The sequence below is a fragment of the Diachasmimorpha longicaudata genome, chromosome 1, assembly GCF_034640455.1.
Source record: "Diachasmimorpha longicaudata isolate KC_UGA_2023 chromosome 1, iyDiaLong2, whole genome shotgun sequence".
Lineage (NCBI taxonomy): Eukaryota > Metazoa > Arthropoda > Insecta > Hymenoptera > Braconidae > Diachasmimorpha > Diachasmimorpha longicaudata.
The window spans coordinates 927,964-939,681 of NC_087225.1; the positions used below are offsets into that span (position 1 = coordinate 927,964).

General features: G+C 37.1%; 1 long non-coding RNA gene across 1 annotated transcript; it reads right to left on the reverse strand.

Moving 5' to 3' along the window:
- Positions 1-4,937: 4,937 nt before the first annotated feature.
- LOC135160070 (uncharacterized) lies at positions 4,938-10,281 on the reverse strand. The gene is made up of 3 exons (XR_010298497.1): positions 9,987-10,281; positions 9,728-9,794; positions 4,938-5,314 (listed from the first exon to the last, which is right to left on the reverse strand). It is a non-coding gene; the product is annotated as an uncharacterized LOC135160070 (long non-coding RNA).
- Between the last annotated feature and the right edge of the window lie 1,437 nt (positions 10,282-11,718).

Consider the following 11,718-nt stretch of genomic DNA (forward strand, 5'->3'; position numbering starts at 1 on the left):
CACCGTGAGAAAAGGTCCAAAGATATCCCCGACGATCCTCAGAAAGAGGAAAATGTATTCGGAGAGAATGGAGATGGGAAACGGGCCAGTGATGGCCTATGGCTGGCAGAGGATTGAGTCAAGACTGCCAACAGTGGGATAGCCCTAGCCCGTTCGTCATCTCCTACCGGGAGAATCTATTACCCAGCTTTCAGAGAATGATCCTGAACAAATTAATCGTGAACCAAAAGAATCCTAGAGTATTCAATCCTAGTGGAAAATATCCTAATAATGTAAAAAAATAAATTATAAATGCTCATTAATTATGACATTATTGACAATTCCTATGAAAATTAGAAGATCAAGAGGACTCGTTCACAAACGAGTCCCTGCAAAGTTTATAATCTACAGCAATTGTTTGTTATTTTTCTCGAGACGATACGTATAAAGAAATAAATAAAATGGGCGATTTACCTAGGCAGACCCGCAACTTTGGCATCCTGTGGTTCAATTCTATTCTGCGTTTGCCTGATCTCCAAATGTGCCTGACTATGACGGACGACCACGATTTTGCTAACAACTTGGGCCTCATAGAATCCTAGAGTATTCAAAGAAAAAAATCCTGGCGTATTCAATCCTAGTAAAACACCCTAATGATGTAACCCGAAGATTTGTAATTACAGGATTGCATGACCTGCCACCACTTTCACAATACCTGAATGAACTTGGCCTTGATTCCGCTCGGGAAGCGCGCCCCATGAAGATCCTGTCTATTAAATTCTCCATTTAGGAATCAATTAAAAAGTTCAAATATTAAGAATTTTGGTAATTCTGTTAGTTTTTGGAAGCAGTATCTTTTCAACCTTTCAATTCAATTTAAAAATAATTTAATAATCATAGCGAAAATCTGGAGTGTCTTTTGGAGGTAGATTAATCATATAAAAGATCGCAAATTGAATTGGAAAGGTCGAGGTCGACTTGGCTGGGAATGTCTTGCATATACATTCCGCCAGACGCGGTCTAACAATTGCATTTGCCGATTTTTTCAATCATAATGAGTCCCTATCATCCAAAAAGTCTCAAAATACTATTGGCACGACTTCAACCCCTCTTCCGGAACAACAATAGCCTTGCAAATCGAAAAAACATATTTCTCCAAAAGTTATTGTCCGATGTTTTTTTTCTAAGTTCCTTAATTGGACCTTCGGGAAATTTGACAATTTTATTTACGATTCCAATCCACCTCCTTGGATTCTTCTCTTTTTAATTATTTAAAGTGTTGAAATCTGTACATAAAATTTATTGATACTGTCGATCTCATACTAAATTCTTCATTTCCATTCCTTTAAATATTGACAAATTATTTCTAGGTATTTAAAGTCTGTTACATTTGCAAATTTGTGCGTTGCATAAGGAGGAATAGAGGCAAATCTCCTTAGTCGAGTTAACAATGTGTTCCTTTGTACTTGGAAATTTAGGCAGTACCACAGGATGTGGTCAAAATCTCGAGATTTAGCTTCACATGAGTTGCCCGGGTCATTGATAATTCCAACCCGGTGTAGTGACACTCCTAGACGATAGGGGTTTGCTCTAAAATACGATTGACACTGACAACACATTCTCTGGATAATTTACGTTGCTTGTACCAGGGGCGTGAAGATTGTCTAAAGTAGAATTCAAAGTATTTGGCGCCTTTTTTCTTATGGTTCGTCCAATCATGCTCATTCTACTAGAAAATTCATCTGTTTGAAAATAATTTCCTTAATCTGTGCAGGGAATGGACGCCTTGAACTTATAATAAATATCAATTCAAAAATAATTTTCCGATTTTCTTCTAGTTTCCTCGATTGGAATCCTCGTCATTCCCATTCACAACAATCACCACACTTATCCACCACAAACCATTGACTTTACCATTCCATATCATCAATGACGCAAGAAAAAAGCCAGAATGGAAAAATTATAGTCGCATCAGCACACGCAAAATCACCACTTGCACTCAACCCAAGTGCATGACCTAAAACCCTCAACTTCGTGATTTTCTCAGTCGTGCAAAACAAAATACCTGAAAAAAAAAATTTAATGCAGCTCCACTAATTCCCAATCATTAAAAATAATAATGCACCGATATGTCCCGATGAGTTGAGACGAGTGGGTCAAGTGTACTCCGCAAGATTGTTTTCATGGTCCCGACAGAGAGATTTGCAGATGTAAATAAAAAAAAACTGGCGAACCACTTTCAATGAATGGGTCATGGTTCCTCCAACAGTATTACGAAATGATCTTTTAAAAAACGAGTTCCAGGTAAATTTTTTATTTACAAGAGGCTGACGACTCGTTGGAGCTGTTTTTTTTAGTTACTAAATTTATGACTTGAAATGGATTGTATAATTTGCGGGCATCTACACTGATTATGTAGTTACCATCCCGCTATTATTGCTGCACAATTGATGAAACCGGTTACCGAAGATATCTTGTGGTTTATGTATCCAATGTCCTTGACAACGGCCATCGATAATGTTAAACGTAAAACTATCCGAGTACTCTCTTGTTCCATTTATGCTTAACTTCTCTGGCTTTGTGTTAACTACGAATGTTGTAAGATAGTTGTAAAGGGGCAGGTGGCATTGGTCTTTCGCAACCAAAAATCGAAAGTTATTTGATCGACGATCCGTATTATCTACAACGTGCCGACCCTTTATTTTCATTTCCAGATCAATGAATTTTGGTTCCAATGGTTCATTGCAGCGATTAACTTGAATACAATTGTTGTAAATCAATGGTGAATGATTTTTTTATTCGTGGGTAATTGGATAGCAGTGGGGGGAGGGTTTAAAGGTCAAGGCGAGTGTTGGGTAAGAGGACGGAGGTTTTTTTATTGAGATTTGCTTTTCTAAATTCGAATGTCTAAGGTTGTTGTTGCGGAATCCTTGAGGTGAGTATAAGTAATTGAAGAGTCTAAGGGATTTTTTTCTTCAGCGAATATCGGAAGTTCAGGTGTTGGGGGGGTAATTAAATGTTAGAGGTTCATATCGGTCTTGAATAACATCGTCGTGACTTTCTTACCATCATATGATTCGAGAAATTGCAGTTTAATATGGAAAAAGAGGTTTATTTTTTGAGGACGATGGTAAGGACTATTTTTCTGGATTACCATCAGAGGATACGAACAAAGAAGTTACTGAATGTTCGTTTTAGACGAATTGATACTTTGTGGAATAGTTAGTAATTTCCGATCGCTAGAGATGGCGCCACGTTGATAGAAACTGTCGAATTGATTTCAAAATTGAAATAAATAATTGGATATTTTTTTTACGAGGGATCACGACACTAATCTGGATGTCCAATGAACGATTTAGACAATCGGTGAATTGTGTTGTATTTTATTGATCGCGCGTGGAAAGAGATTGGTAAGGATGAATTGAACACAGAAAAATTCTTGAAAAATTACGAAAAATTCTTTAAAAATTAATTTTTAAACAATTTGTTTCTCCCTAAATGGTGACATTTTGGCAGTGATTTAATTCGTCAGTTTGAACTAGACGTAATAGTAGATAGAGTATTTCAATTTTTATAACATTTGTCTGTATCATAAGCCAATGCCAGACCGCACGTGCTCTACCGCGCGTTGTAATTGTACAAAATTTCGAAATCAAATCAGTTCTGAATTCAAATTAGTCGCCTCTGACAGCTGCGAGCCAATGAAGAATCAGGGTGACAGAATTTCTTGAACGATTTAATTACGATTCTCGATGGACCCTTCATTATGGTTCAAATTTTCTAAATTTGGAATATTTTTAGGTAACGTAATTTGCACCAATTCTAAATACTAAAAATCGTTTTTAAAGTTTATTACAAGTTATTTCGTCAACAATAATTTCCTATAAATAATTACTCTAGAGAAATACATTCCAAAAACGATATTTTTGATCACCTAAAATATTAAAGAAAATATCAAAGATATGATATTCGTGACCAAAATATATTTTTTCTCAGTCTGAGGAACAGGGTTTATAGTCTGTAATAGAAATAATAGAGTACCGTATTTTTTTAAAAGTCACTGATTGATTTTATCCACTTCATTCATTTTGTTTTACTTCAAAGAATGCAATGCTAAAATACTCAGATCGAACAATACCCCAAGGACCCGAATTATTTACAAATCCATGAATTACACTGTATTCCCCAAGCTCATTATATCATTGCATAATGGCTTATCAATTAGGATTAAACATAAATCCCGTAGTTCAGCACATATCCTCGTAATGACAGAGAAATCGTGAATACAGATCAGTGGGTTGACGGTTGACGCTCGACCGCAAGTAATTTCCATTTTCATCTCTATCTAAACAGTCCACTATTTCCATTGATGACGCAAATTGATGCTACATATCAAATCTTTGCATAAGCATCGTAATTGTCTGTCTAAATCCGCGGTTACCCGGGTTGGCGTTGATTTTCTATACCCCGTGGGGCTTCTAAATCCATAGATGTTGTGTAAGCTCAATCCAACGAGATGAAATGATGATTGGAAGTGTATGATGACATCATGATGACTTGTGTCTGATTTTTACTTCTCCTTCCCTTGGAAATGGTTCATGAAATTATTCAACGAAAAAAATAATTGAGAATTGGCATGAGATGAGTGACAATTACCAAAATTAACTCAAGAATAAATATCATTGAAAAGTAACGATTTATAAATAATAATAAATAAATCTAATAATAATTATGAAATGGATGCAAACGAAAGGCGTTCACCAAGAGAATATCGGTCATTGTAAAATTCTTTTTTTCGGAAAAACAATATAAGAAAAAATCAAGAAGTTGATCCCACTGGAAATTAAGGTCTAGCTCAGATCAAAATCAGATCAAACCAGACTTGAGGATGGATGGAAGGTGATCGAATTATTGGATCAGGTTTATTACTTTATAAAGAATATTTTTTGTACTTTAAACACTTTCATAGGACAATTTTATTGTAATAAGTCAACTTCATATTTACAAAAACATTTTCCATGAATGATTAGACAGAATGAAAACTTAATTAAATTGAATAGCAATTGTGCTGTGATATCATACAATTCCGAAATAGATCGTTTGAAAAATTTAGTAAGATAAGACTAAATTTGGATCAGAATGACTTCAGGCTGCCTGACCTCAGACTGAGTTTAACTCCACTCCATCAGATTCTCCTGAGCAAATTTACTGCATCAAAACCTGATCAATTTCTGATGAGGACCGACCTGATCAGCTGAGCTCGACTAAACCGAATCAATTCCTCAACCTCACTTAGGGCAGCCGGCCAGAATTTCCATTCAATTAGTTTTTAAATCTGAAAATAAAATCAAACGTTTACGATTTTTATCAAGAGCCTCATTCTCGCCCCAAATGAAAATTTCGGGCTTCTGATTGTCTCAATCAAAGATAGTTGACGAAATCACATTAAATAATTGTTCTTCGTCTCATTAAATCAGTTCCAAACATCAAATCCTTGTCCCTTTGAGTAAAATTTTTGAAATTTAGTTAGCACAATGTTATCCATCAACAAGAGCAGTAATATTTTCATGTATTCTATGACTCCAATATTTTCCGGGCAAGTAAATTATCAGTTATAGTCCCTGGTTATAGTCGACAACGAATTCTGTGCAGTTCTGTACATCTATTCATTGATGGCTCACTCCCTCCAATTTAAACTCTCTCCAACAATCCACCCAAAGATTTTGTGATCTTACCCAACTGAAACTCTCAACTTCCCTCCCAATCGTAACATCCCCTCCAATTCCTTTCAGTACAATATATATCCTTCTCACTTGGACATATCCTCATTCCAACCAAAAATCCACCTTCTCTCCCTCTGCTCGACGTCATTGCCAAGCGAGTTTATGACCCAGACCAACGCCCATAAACTGTACAAATGGTAAATCTACCGTAAGATCATTCCAGCCGAAAATGATGTATCGCTGGTAGCCACGACGACATTGTGTTATGGGATTTCGACTCAAAGCTGACCCACGAGTCCTTTCACTTTTATATGGACAATTGTAGTTGCCAATAAATTGTACACTGAAATATCGAAGGAAAATTTACACGTGTCTGGGGGGAAAAGTTCGAGATGTGGAATTTTTTAAATTTTCGATTATTGAATATTCTTTCATGGAAGGGGTGCAATTATGTGGAGCTGGTGGAATTGTTTGTTAAAGTTTTTAAATGAATGTCAACAGAAGTTATAATCCATGGGCTGTGGAAAATTTTGGGATTTTTGAGTCATGATTGTACTAGAAATCATTAAATTTTCTGAGGTGATGGTACTAGAATTTTGCACAGGCTATGGATTGTTTTTTATTGCATTCGTACTAACATTTTTAGAACAAACTGATCCGTGTAATCATCATTTTAGGGCTTGGGATAACGATTGTCGACATTCTAAATTTTGTTTGTTTCGTTATGGAGTCTTGAGGGTGTTATTATAATCATGTAAACTAAATCATTCAAAATGTTCTCCAGCTTTCTGGCAGATCTGGATCCTTCCAAGACCGAAGAGACCCTGCAGGAGGTTCCTGCATTTGTACGAAAACCATGACCTGGAAGGTTGTTATCACATTGAAATTACATTGTACTCCTCTTGAACGGTGCAAATGCAGTACAGAGTAGAAAGTCGGCCCATGCAGCTGCACGGTTGGCTAGAGCGTAGGGCGCATAAGCCCAAGGGGTAAAAAGGACGGGAATATAAAAAAAAAATCCTGCCTGGATATACCTAACTGGAGATGAATTACTAATAATAAATAAAACAAATGTAGCAAAGTTACCTGTATATTGTCGAGTGTTTCTATATCCCTTCGTTCTGTACCGAATTCCGTACCGATGATGTAAATCGCCCTATCCTTGCTCTATCCAGATGTTAAAACGAGTGTGTTAAAATGATTAATGTCTCCAAATTCATCTTTAATCCCATAAAGAAAAACTGGCGATGAAAGTATTTTACAGGGAGAGAAAAATTCTTTAAAAATTATGTACCTCGTCCGCAATCTATTCATCACAAGAATAAAATTACGGAACAGTTCCGCACTTTTTCACTAAATTTTCAGGAAAAAGTCCAACACGTTCCACAGAAGTAGAGAACGTTTAGTAAAAAAATGCGCAGTTGTTCCGTAATTTTTACAGAATACTGTTTTGACTAGCAAATTACGAAACAGGAGTGTAATTTTCAAAGAATTTTTATCTCAATGTAAACCGACCTTTTTATAAATTACCCTGTGCCCAGATCAGAATCACGTTAAAAACATTAAAAATTGAGAAAGACAAGCAATTCGTTAAATTACTTTTCACCCCCTACTTTCTTCTACATAGATTATTCACCCATAATTTAGATAAACGGCTACATCACTCGAACCTGACCCTTATTTCATAGAAATAATCCCGCCATAAATGATATTGCACCTACGAAGGGGTTGATGTATGTGTAATTGAAGAAACTACCCTTTTTTTCATCTCAACATGACAAAAGTGAACCGTGAGCCATAAAATTTTAATGTTCTTACATAAAAACCGAAAATCCCTTGTAATTCGTTACACACCGAGGTGAATCGATTACTCTCATCTCGATGCAGAGGGGCAAACAGTAGAAGGGATAGAGATGAGCCCAGACCACACCTCCTTCAGCCCCCCATACATTCCCATCTCTGTGTGTATAACCCATCAAGCGTCGACAGATTTAACTTTCCGATATATCCCACCACACACCTGTAGTTACTTGCCGACGTTGAAGTGAGATGAACCATGGGTAATAGTATATAGCCAAAGAGGGGATATAATAAACTCTACAGCCATTGTGAAAAATCGCTTGCAAGGAAAGCCGAGGAGTTAATAATGGCCAGGGAGGCTGCAGTCTATCTCCTTCGCATCAATCTTTTGTTGCTGGTAAAAGTAAAAAAAAATCATCCACCATATTGCGGTGTATTATGGCGCTCTCCGGTGATGAAAACCGGGAAGACGCTATTTAAAGACAAAATCCAGACATTATTTTTGTTAAATCAATGTTTTTATGGTACCTCGCAGTCACTGCCACAATTTTTTAGGCAGAACTAGATTTATAATTTATAGGAGTAATTGCCATGTCTGTATTGTGGTTGGTTAAAATGATTCTTTATTTGTGGAAATTTATTTTAGAACAATTCATACGCTTGCGTTTATTGAATAGATTTATTAGAATTAATTATCAAGTCACTGTCGTTAAATAATCAAGTAATTTCGTTAAATAATTCCATTGGAATTAAGTATCTATAAATTCAGGGGGAAGAGAGGTTCCCCGAGTCAAAATTTCACCGGGTCCCCCAACATAGCCTTAACGTTCTAAACTTACTTTTCTTTGATCTGCAATTTTTCCGCGGAATCTTCAGCATATTTCCAACCTACGTCAACTTATTCATACATGTACGTCAAAAATCCCTCAACTTCCCATCGTATACTCAACCTACCCTCAACGTCAGTAATTTTGGGAGTAAGTTGAGTATATTGTTAACTTACATTGGGTATTCTCAACGTCTAGATTAGGACTGGATTAAAATTCTCATTCTCATTCTCCTATCCTCAAGCCTCCAACACATCAGGTCCCTTCGAGTCCGGAAATCAGCACAGTGCAATATATGCAAAATCTGCAATTTTGCCAATTCCGAACTCGGAACAGGTTCTACCACCACCACCAAGTACAGAAACTTCGATTTTTTATTAATTATAACTGGGCGCAAAAGAAAAAAATTAGCGAAGGAAGGGTGGGAAGGGAGTGACGATCAGGGCGGAAAGGGGGAAAGGGGAAGGTAATTGCCCCTACAACCTAATAAGTTGAAAGAACGTCAGGGGTAGGTCGAAGATCAACTTACATTCAACGTAAAATCCGGAATAAATGGAAATAAGTGACGATATGCACGTTGAAAGTAAGTTGATTCGTGAATTGAGCATGTACAGTGGTCAACCTGATTTCAACGTCGCAAACTGGCCCGTGGACGTTAGAACCATGTTGAAAACCTCGGTGAAATTTTGACTCGGGTCTAGTGAAATTTTAGGTGATTTAAAAATTTTCTGCTTAAGATCCTATTTATTTAATGCACATCGCATCATATATTTGGTAATAAAATGGTCAATAGATTTCTACTTTTCTGTTGTAAAGTTTTCATTCACTTCCACCCTCTCAAGAGAGCGCAAGACCTGCTACCGGGAATTTTCGAGTTTTCCGCTTTTTTTTTCCTCAACTGTTTCTTAGGTTATACCCCTGTTCACCAGGAGTTACCTCTACCAGGCTTCACCCTTCTAATTTTCAGGGAACAATTTCGTCTGCGAATCTTTTATGAAGTCCAACTTTTATCGGAATATCAACCAGGAATTCCGTTTAGAACTTAAATCTCGTCGGAATGTCGAGGGCTGACTTTTTTCCGCGTCCCGCAAGAATTCCCGAAGAGTTTCGAACGTGCGGGGGTCAGCGATCGGCGGGGGGGGGGGGAGGTTACTATATGCTCTCCAAAAATTGGTGCAATGAGATCCAAAATCACGAAAATCAGTAACGAAGTAGTAAAACGAGATAAGTGACTTTCGACTATCGCCAGCTTTTTCATGAATATCTCAAAATCTAGGGAAGAGACCCCAATTTTTGTAATAACCTCTTTTATAGTTCCACTTGAATACTACAATAAATAATACTACAATAAAATTGTGCTATGTCTCTTAGGTTCGAGGATATTCCTCAATAACTTACCTCAGCAATGAGTTCGCGTACCTCGTCCTACCACTTCGCTACTGAAATGTCAATCATTCCCTGTAAACTAAATAAAATTTTGAATTGATGAATATCACAATAATAATATATTGCTTGATACTAATTATGAGAATAATAATTATTTCTAATACATAGGAAATAGTATTTTTTCCTTATGTTCAATTTTATAGGGTTTAAAATTAAAAAATGAAACTATAAAATGGACAATTAAAAAGCTTTTTATTGTTCTAAGTTTTACCGCTGAAATTAATTTTAGTCCCACCACAAGGGGAGCGAAAAATAGTTCCAAATAGTTCAAACCTACGTATCGGCACTATTCAGAGGAGACATGTTCACTGTGATGAGTTAAAAAAAAGGATAAAAGAGAAATATATACCACGAAGCATCTGGCACAGTGTTGAGAGAAAAACACGGGTATATCCATCTGCCTCGGTATGATTTCTCCTCTCGTTTCATCACTAAGGCTTTGGGTATGAGGTGAACACTGCCGTTGTCCCGACGTTACTTCCATGACGGTGAGCTTCAATGCACGCCGATAGTCGCGGCGGAAAACCAACGAGCCTATCCAAAGTCGTCCCATGGTTTCCACGCATACCCTTCTCTCACTCTCTCTCTCTCTCTCTCTCATTCTCTCTCTTGAATCCGAGCCTGCGGTTACCACATACTCTCTATGAGCAATCGCCTATGTGTATCAACACCAATACAGAGACATTCTCGCTGAGATAAGAATATGAGAAAAAAAATTGAAAAACGACGAGGAAGATGGAGTGAGATAGTGAAGAAAAAAAGAAGTAATAAAAAAAGTGATAATCTCGGGATCTTTTAAAATCCATCGAAGCAGAGCGCGCCGCACCGGATTGTGCGCTACTCTCTGTTGCGCGAAAAACTATCGCATTCTTCTATTTCTCTTTCACTTTTAGTCCTCATTTTGTTTTGTCAACTGATGCACTCACCTTCTCCATCTTCAATTCAGTGAGAGAAAAAAATTTCCTGTGTTGAAAAGATGCAGCTTCAGCTGAACAACATTTGTTGGGCTCCAGAAATTGTATATTTCTAATAATCAAACCATTTCCACTCAAGGAGACGCTTTGGATGATGACAACATTTTTTTGGGTGATGTTCATTTATAGTGAGCTGATGAATGATTTTATTAGTGTAATTTGTGTATGAAAAGTATTTTTAAGGTTATGGTGGTCGGACAAATCCACGGAACCTCTTCAGAGTCTCTTCGGTCTTGGAAGAATCCAAATCTACCAACAAGCTAGAGGTGGCCACTTCGCTACAATAGCACCACTTTTTCCAAAGTCCCGAACCTCGGGGAGGTACTCCATGACATACGCCCAGATGTGTACCGCTTCACAGCAGTGAAAACTTCCCTTCAATGGTCCATTTCCCAAATTCACAAACGATGTGCTATTATCATAAACATCTAATGGGGTTCCGGACTCAGCGAGGTGCCATTTTAATGGTTTAATTTCCATGATAGTAGAAATAGAATAGTTATAATGATTCAAACGTGTGATTGTTATTTTATACGCTCGAAAGGCACAACAGCTCTGGTTCATTTCCTTAGAGGAACTAACTAAGAAGACTAAAGAGCCACACCACCCTGGACCTCATGACTCACATTAATAATGGTCCCATACTCATGCACCTCTGTTGAGGCCCAAGAAAACAGAGCATACACATCATACCCCAAACTTCTCAGAATTTTCACCTATAAAAATGTTTTCCAATCTCAAGTGAAAACCCGAGAATAAAAGAAATACAAGTCATACAAAGACCTATTCAATCCAACTGTAAATTAATTTTTGTTAAACAGTTTGAAATGTGAACTCCAATACATGATTATAATAACATCCTCAATCCTCCATAACGGAACACACAAAATGCAGAATATTTTCAAGATCTGTTGTGGAGATTGTGATTCTTGGGGGTTGGCGCGCCATTTTGAATGGTTCGGCCACCAT